The following is a 9,148-nucleotide window of genomic DNA, read 5'->3' as shown; positions in this document are numbered from 1 at the left end:
AGTTAATGAACAAAATATTGGACTGCTTGCAATTCCATACACTGCTTCTCTGCAAGTGGTGTAGGCAGTTCCTTTTGCTGCTTGTGAATCTTTTTAGCTTTTTGCTTTGTTTTTTAGCTGCAATGAAAATGGGTGTATTGGGTTTGTGGGGAGAGGCTACAGGGGTGGCTCCTGTATGAAGCTGCTAGAAGCTTCCCCAGCTCCAAGTTGGGCCTGCCACTGGCCAGGGCCGAGCCCATTGGTGACTTTGGTAGCGCCTCTGAGATAATATAGTTAAGAAGGGGAAAAAATACCTACTGGGGAACCTGCAGCAGAGAGAGGAGGAGGAGAGGAGCCCCCCACCATGTGGGCGGCTGTCTGTTCCGGGCCACTGCCCTGTGCCTGGCGGCAGGGTGGCAGCTGCAGCAGTGCGGCTGGGGTAGCCCTGGGCAGAGAACGGTTTCCTGCAGCATGCTGGCTTTGGCAAAGGGCCTTCATTCCCCCTAAATCGAGACTTAGGAGTGGGATGTGAGAGAAACAACTCTGAAGACACCAAGGTCAGTGAAGAAAGAGCGGGAGGAGATGCTGGAGCAGATATTCCCCCGCAGCCTGTCGTGAGACGGCAGCGGCCCCTCTGCAGCCCAGGAGAGAAATGGTGGAACAAAGACCCACTTGCAGCCCGTGGAGGACTCCACACCAAAGCAGGTAACTGTGTCTGAAGAAGGCCCTGACTCCATGGGAAACCTGCTCTGGAGCAGTCTGTTCTTGAAGGACTGCACCCTCTGAGAAGAACCCACACTGGAGCAGGGGACGAGCGGGAGGAGTCCTCCCCATGAGGAGAAAGGAGCAGCAGAAACAGTGTGTGACTCACAGAACGCAACTCCTGTTCCCTGTCCCCCTGCACTGCTGAGGGAGGAGGCAGAGAAATCGAGACTGGAGTTGAGCCCAGGAATTGGAGAGGGCGTTTATAAAATTTGGGTTTATTTCTCATTATCTTACTCTGATTTGATTGATAAAAAAAATATTTTTTCCCTAAGTCGAGTCTGTTTTGCAAGTGACTGTAATTGGTGAGTGATCCCTCCCTGTCCTTGTTTTGACCCAGGAGCCTTTCATTATATTTTCTCCTCCTCATCCCACTGGGGTGAGGAGTGAGCGAGCAGCTGAGTGGTGCTTAGTTGCCAGCTGGGCCTAAACCACGACGATGAGATTTTACATGAACAAGAATTGTGTATATGTGGACAATAGCAATTAAATTCAGTACCTTCTTAATTCAGTTTCTGGTCTGATTGTCTCTTCTGTGCAGTCAAGGCTGTTTCTGCTAGTCTCTGTAAAGATTCATAAATACTTCTAAAAAAAAATAAAATTTAACTACATATGAGTTGAAATAAGGAGGGGGGAAAAGTACTCTCAAGTAAGGTCAGATCATTTTTGCCTTGTGAATCTGTGTCTATGTTCTCCTGTGTGACTAATTTAGAAGCTTCTTTCAGAGAGAAAGGAATTTGAGGTTTTTAATGGTGGTGAACAAGTACTAGACAAGGGGTCCATGTGTGAGCAACGGGCTTTACATTCCAACTTTTTCAAGTAGTTGTTCTGTTGACTTCTTGTCAGCTGGGATTTCTCAGCACTGAATGCAAACTCTCTAAGATTCCTGAGCAGAGACTATGATGGTGATGGAGCAGTAAACCATGGCATACTGCTGTGCTCTGTTTTCTCTCTGCCAGGATTTCTGGCTTAAGTCAAACACCTGCAGACTCTCCCAATCCATTAGAAGGTATAGACAGCTTTAGAGTAAATGTTGTCCAATACACTTATAATGCAACATGTGAAAATTAGCCATTGAACCTATAAATCTACCTTAATATAGATACTAATGAATTCAGGGTTGTGGAAAAACATACTTACAAGATTCATAAATATTTGATTACTTTGAAACACAGGTGTCAGTGGCTTTATTTTTAAAGCCTAGTACTAGGCAGCTTCTTAAAGAATCAGAGAGAGTTAGCATAATTTTAGCAATATTAAAAAATACCATTGGAACTTCAGGCAAAACAGATCTAACTTAGGCTAGTAAATCTATTTAATTTCAAAGGAACAGAGCAATAAAACCCTTGAAGCGGGCATTACCTGAAGGTAATTGACTGTATCTATGAGTTAAATGTTCCAAGGAGAAGTCTGCTTCTAGCTAACAAGGTCAATTATCTCCTCACTGTGTCCTTTTTGGGTGGTACTGGCATTCTGAACACATCTGAAATTGTTAAATAAGACTTTTCAGAGCAGAATAATGTTTATTTTTAAATAAAATTCCTATTAACTATTTTTTAAAACACAGACATTAAAGAAATTTCCTTTGGAGTAATGCACAGAAAGAGTACTAATCCTATGGATGTATGTACTTCACATTCAAGTAGTAGATAACGTACCTGTCATCACTTGTGGTTGGCTGGAATCTTATCACAGAATTTTTGCGTTTTGTTTGTTTAAAAAGCATTGTCGTGGTTTAGGCCGATCCGGCAACTAAACTCCACACAGCCGCTCTCTCACTCCTTCTCCAGTAAAGTGGAGAGGAGAAAAATATAATAAAAGAACTGAGGGTCGAGACAAGAGCAGAGAGAGCGCCCGCCAACCATGGTCCCAGGCAAAACAGACTTGGTTTCTTAAAGCAAAACAATTTATTAATAGTTACTTAAAAAGGACAAAGGGAAACAAAACCAGTTACTTGAGAGGATAAAAAGAAACAAAGCCAGATCTTAAAACTGACACCTTCCCCCTCCCCCTCTTCCTTTTGTTCCTGGCTCTACCTGCCCCCCAGTGGTGCAGGGGGACAGGGAATGGGGGAGTGCAGGTCAGTTCATCCCATGCTGTTACTGCCGCTCCTTTCTCAAAGGAGGAGGAGTCCTTACACCCTTTTCCCTTGCTCCAGTGGATCCCCTACTCATGAGGAAAGTCCACAAACTTATTCAGCGTGAGTCCTACCCACAGGATGCAATCCTTCCCCAACAGATTGCTCCCATGTGGTTTTACCACAGTCTCAGATTCTTAGGGAGTTGTTGCCACTTGCTCCGGCGTGGGTCATCCCACGGACTCTAGATGCCTCTCTACCTTGTCGTGCCCATGCTTCACGACTGTCCTCAGGCTCAGGCACCTCCTCTCCACAGGCTGCGAGTGGGTCTCTGCTCCCACCGAGTCTGTCCTGGCTGCAGGGGTCCGCCTGCCGTCTCGCCACCAGTTGCAGGGGAAACTCAGCTCCGGCACACCTCCTCCCGCTCCATCCTCACTGACCTGGTGTCTGTGTGGCCGTTTCTCTCCTATCTCAGTCCTTTCTGGGTGAACTTGGCCCAGCGGGCACCCCGGGAACGGGGCGCTCCCTGAGTTCCCCAAGCGGCTCTGCCGCCGCCATCCTCAGCGGGTGGTGCCGGCCCGGTGTGGGCTGCTGCCCGGCCGGGAGCCGGGGAGCGGGGACAGTGCCCTCCTCCCCTTTCTCCTCCTGGGCAAAGCACACCTTTTCCAGTTCCTTTGTCCCAACTTAAATAGGGCAACTCGCAGAGGCACCGATTGGCTCAAACCCAGAGGGGGATAGGAGTCCGACCTGGTGGCCAGCTCCTGCCACCAGAACCCCCTCCCACATCAAACCGTCACAAACATTGACTGAAAAATGGTGTTGTGTGATAAACAGAGTAGATAAAGGTTGGAGTACAGTTTTTCTATTTGAGCATCGCTATAAGCCCTATTTCTGTTGTGGGTGGAATCCTGATGAAGTAAAAACAAATTAAATGTGTGTCAAATCAGGCAGTGCTGAACCAAATAGGGAATTGGTAAAAGGTCAGTCCACTGGTTCAACGGCCAGTAAAGCAGTGTTCCTTCTCAGTTTTGTTTCAGATGTCCGAGTTCAGCTGCTGAGTCCCACACACAAGAAGAGCCTCACCTGTCTCTGTGCTTGAGGAGCATGAAGTAGATGGGATCTCTCAGGATATTCCCTGAGGAACATCCTCAAATCCTTCCCAAACTATTTTAGCTTGATGCCCCTCTTATGGGCTTCCCAGTTCTGAAACACAGACTATAATGCATCTTTTACTCTATTTGAGACTTTTTTCCTCCCTTTGGTAATAGTGTATATAGATTGTACCTTGTCCCTTGCCTTAATTTCCTGTTCATTTATTTCACAATCTTCTTTGGTTGGGAATAAAATCTTTATTATAGCATCTGAGTTTCATGTTTTCCTGCAGCTTTTCTCTCAAGAGCAACAAGTACCGTGTCCTGATAACACCAGATTTTTCATCTGTGTCCAATTCGAAATTACCATTTTCCTTTCTTTAAAATTGATACCCCATTCACATCATTCCTTCTAATATGTTAATAATGCTGTTTCTAGCCCTGCTGATGCTGTTTACACTCTGCTAATATTTGCATTTGCTTGTGAAATCATGGGATGCTCTTCATTGTTTTACTTTTATTTTAAGTTTTTTAAGGTACGTTCTTGATTTGTGAGTCTGCCACATAATATAATGTTCTGTGCAACTTTTTGTCTTGTTTTGACTTCAGCATTAGCCTCTGCAAGTCCTTCTGCTTCTCTCTCACTCATTTTGGGGGTTTTTGTCATGTTTGTGGTGCTGTAGGTTGCTCTGTATAACATAAACTTTGTCTCTAGTTGAGTGATATTTGATTGGGAAATTTATTATTTCTTTAAAGAGTGATTCTGGGTCTAGTTCTTTAACTTTTTGTCCCACATTCAATTTTTTATCTGATCCTTTCTAGATTATCTTTAAAAATCATAAGTTTATCTTTTCGGTCTTTAGTTGTAGACTCCTGCTTTTGTTTATTCATCATACTATCTATTTAAAAGTATGCTTAAGGCTCTTCGGAGCTAGTTACTTGCAAAAGTAATGTTCCGTGGCTGTCTTCCTTTCTTCCTTAAATCCATTTCTAGTAGCCAGAAATGGAAACTGTTTTAAACCTTCTTCGATAACCTTCTTCATTATCCTTCATGTTTCCAGAACGTTTCAGCTGTTAACACATATTCAGAGTATTTTCTTAGCTTCCTGTGCTCCCCCATACCTTCTTCAGTAACTGTTCAAAAGCAGAAGCCTGCACTGCTGGCTGCCTTACAGGGTGTTTGAGCAGGAGCACAGAACGATGCTGCCTGTGTGGTGAAATGTACAGGGGAAAAGGAGATGGGAAAAGGCCTTAGAGGTGGAAGTGCCTTGAGTCTGCCCAGGCAAGGAAACATGGGAGCCTGCTTGAACCAGAGAGCACGGCTGTGTGGCAACTGGAACAGAATAATTCAGGCTGGAAGGTATCTTTAGAGGCGATTTAGTTCAATGCTTGGCCAAAAGAGGGGCCAACTTCAAACTTAGGCATAGAGCTTTGTCCAGTTGTCTTGGTCTGAACCGAGTGCCAGTGCTTGTCTGTGTTGGCCACTTCAGCTGCACTCATGTCTCCGTGTCCAGGACATCGGTTTGAGCATTCGTGTGACCACACTGAGAGTCAGGGAGCTGATTTGGCTAAAAATCAACCATTAAGTGACTTCAGGAGAAATAATGACAACATTGGTGTTAACAAAGTCCTCTCTTGACTCTTCCTGAAGGAAGTGAGGTGGAGAGATGCAGGAAAAAACCAACCCCTTTGCAAATGCAAAAACTGTCCCTTCTTCCTTTCCCCCACAATGCACACACAGGTGAGTGATGTAGGAAACCTCTTGCATTTAAGCATGTGACAAATTCCATCAACATAAATTGTGCTTTGGAAGTACGAAAAACACAATCAGAATCTATTAAATTCTTTTTATTTCCTGAAGAAAACCTCTAAAACAAAATAAAAAATCCCTAAGTACATTTCTCAGCAATGTCTCAAATTTAAACTCTATGCAAATGCATGGTGGAAAAAAAAGCATTTACTGTAATTTTCTCAAAGCTCACTTACAGGTACAGTTCAATTCAAATTCTAAGCCTGGAATTGGTGTGAAAAATATATGTAAAATGGAAACTGGTGTTTACTAAACAAAGGCCTCACAACACCTTCCTGTCCAAGAACTTGCTCAGCTTTTCCATAGCCTAATATTAAGCTCAATGACAGCCAAAGTATTCACTCTGGTTTATTCCTTGTTATAGAAAAACCTCTTATTTAGCCTCTAGGAGATTTGGACTTGCAATGGATAGCTGTCACATTCGCTCTGATTCTACGTGCAAACCTGCTAACTCTCACAGCCGTTCGGTGCTTTAGACTGTTTATAAATAACCTTAAAATGATTTCTGCTGCACTGCATCAGGTTTTTGAAGCGCATAGCATGATAATAAGACAATCAAACATCATGGAGATCAAGTTTTAACAACAGTACTTGGTATTCAACAACCAGCTCTAGTTCAGAGATCTTGCATTTCTGTTATTTAAATCCTTGGGGTTTTTTCATCTCAACAAGGGCAATGCAGTCAAAGGAAATGGGGGTGGGAGTGGAGTTGGAGGCATGTGTGGTAAAAGGGGAAGCTTTATGTACAGTAAAGCTATACAAGGTGGTATTCCATAGATAGTATGCAAAAAAGTAATGGAAACTGAATTCAGATTTTTTCTGTTCTTTGACATTCTTGAATGTTTTTTCTATTATATCTTTGTTTCTATCCTTTCCTTCCCAAGCTTCTAAGTGAAGCATCAATATGGAAGATTTTGAGTTTTCTCTTCGGGATTTGTATATTACAGTGGAGCTGAAGATAAGCTTAATAAATTGGGCTATCTGAATAGCATTGTGTATTATAACTATAAATACTGTTCTCATATAAGTAACTGATATTTTCTTTGTATTGCATGCATTTTCCTTTCGAAAAAATTCCTCAACGTAAAATAGTGCTTAATCACCTGAGACTTGTGCAAACATAAACAACATGTATTTTAAATTCTTCCTGTCTGCATCAGTCCTACCTTCTGTTTTTCCCCACCATATACTTGATGAAGTCTAAAGAAGATGGACTTGTGATGTAAAAGATGTTTTTCCAAAGATTTAAACTAGTTTATTCAGTAGTATTATTCATGATCTTATTTTATCTTGGTTGTTTCCTCTAGTGATCATAGTTCCTTTTTATCAAGTTATTTCATCCAGTATACCATACTATGCAATGTCGCCCATCTTCATTGGAGTTTTAGAGTTTAAAGTCTTAAAGATGTTTGGTAAATTTAATTGTATTTTCATTCAGACTATTTTTCCAACTCAACTTTCCTTTCATTTGCCATCAAAATACAGGAAGTGTTAATGTCTATTATAAATTGGTTCCCTGGAAGAAGAGGCCTCTGTACATTCATAGAACAATTCCCCTTTTATGTAGGTTAATTCATACCATATTCTTTACATAAATGTCTGGCTGCAAATGAGTACAGTAAAATAGATATTTTTATTTCAGACTTGTGAGATATTATATTGATGAAAATAATCATATGGTACAAAACCCGCAGGTTTCTGTTCTCAGTCATGACTTTAAGAAGATGAAAAATATCAATGTCATTAGAAATGTAGGTCAAAATGAAGTTAACATCTGATGCATATTTTTATGACAGTAATTTATGTTTTGAAAACATAAGACACCACATAGGTCCTAAAAAGACATTGAAGAAAGACCCTTCAAATGGCCAGCAATTTAGACTCAATATGTGACTTCAACTCTGCAAATGAGAAGCTGGCAAACTTTGGGATTGAGTATCTTGGAGGCAACAAAATTTTAGCGCTAGAAGAAAAACATATAGACTGCTGCAAACTGTAAAAATTACAGATGTCGAGTCTGTAAAAACATTCACACCATTGTAGAGCAAGGATTGCAGGAGTTATTGATATGCTGACTCAGCTCCTCTTTCAGTTGAGAATGAATTCATCATTCAACAGATACTCTGACAATATCTGCACTTCTGTAATGACATGTCTGACAGAATTTACACGTTTTATTCGGTGTGCATGTAATGTTTCAAATTAATAATCTAAACTTCACCCAATTCTGATGCCCCTTGCAGTGAAGCTGTAGATTTTTACCCCTGTTACTGATCAGTGATCTTCCATGATCAGAGAATTCTTTGTCAGCTAATCATATTTTGTACTGAGTACTGGATTATTCGAACTGCAAAGGTCTCACATAAGATGATCCACTTATCACCATGAATTTAAAGAAACAACAATGAACAGGAAGCAATAAAATGAAACAAAATTAATGAAGGAAGCACAACAGAGATTTCTATCACTTGTTGAAAAATTTAGGTCACGTTGATGAGAGAAATAATCTGTAAAAATTAAATGTCTCATTAATTCCAATATCTTAAATATGCTTTACTGAGCTAGAGAGTAAGTTTATCAGTGGTCATCAGCTCTCTTAAAACTCTCAAGGTTCTGCTAAAAACAGACCAGATAAAAAAAAACGTTGCTTTTGTGTTTTGGCATTGAGAGTTAGCAAAAATACTGCATCTGACTTAGTGTATGAAACTTCAGAGTCATTTAAACTGTCTAAATATTGAAGTCTAAACATGTCTAAACATGCATTTTTAAACACTAAGTAGATGTTAAATAATAAAACCTGTTTTATTTTCATTGTATGTACCACCTAATGTATAATGAATAGCTTTTAGGGATGTTCTCTAGTGAGTTTGCTTAATGGGGGGTGCATTCCATAAAAAGAGCTTCATCTGAAATGTGTACTGGCTTGAACTATGTGCAGCTGTGCTGAGCTTCTTGGGATTGCAGATTTTGCTGTCTGTAGGGACAATGCCTCCTTAAAAATGCATAATGCATACAATTTAATTTGTGTTTAAAAATTAACAAAATCATGAACAAACACAGCTGTGTTTGCATGTGTATTCTTTGTCACTATCTCTCCCTGTAAGTTTATGTCTGTCTTCATTCCCATAAGAAAAGAGGAGACAGTTGCAAAGAAACTGTTTTATTTGCTTGTTTGAAACACGTTAACAGTTGCACTACTTTCTGTGAGCAAACTAGGACTTTCTGTATTCGTCAACCCTAACTAAAAATGTGACCTAGCCCAAAACGTTTAAAATTAGTAGAATTGCCTTAAGGCAAGCTACTAAGTCTAGTGATAGTGAAAGTATTGCACTGAAATGTCTCTAAAACTGTTTGAATAGTTCCTAAATGTTTACATTAGAGCCAGCATATTAGTATAATAATTGCTAATTATGTTTTGAGTCTGTGCGG

The sequence above is a fragment of the Tauraco erythrolophus genome, chromosome 7 (assembly GCF_009769465.1).
Source record: "Tauraco erythrolophus isolate bTauEry1 chromosome 7, bTauEry1.pri, whole genome shotgun sequence".
Classification (NCBI taxonomy): domain Eukaryota; kingdom Metazoa; phylum Chordata; class Aves; order Musophagiformes; family Musophagidae; genus Tauraco; species Tauraco erythrolophus.
The sequence above is the reverse complement of the archived record's forward strand: the minus strand, read 5'-3'. Positions refer to the sequence as shown.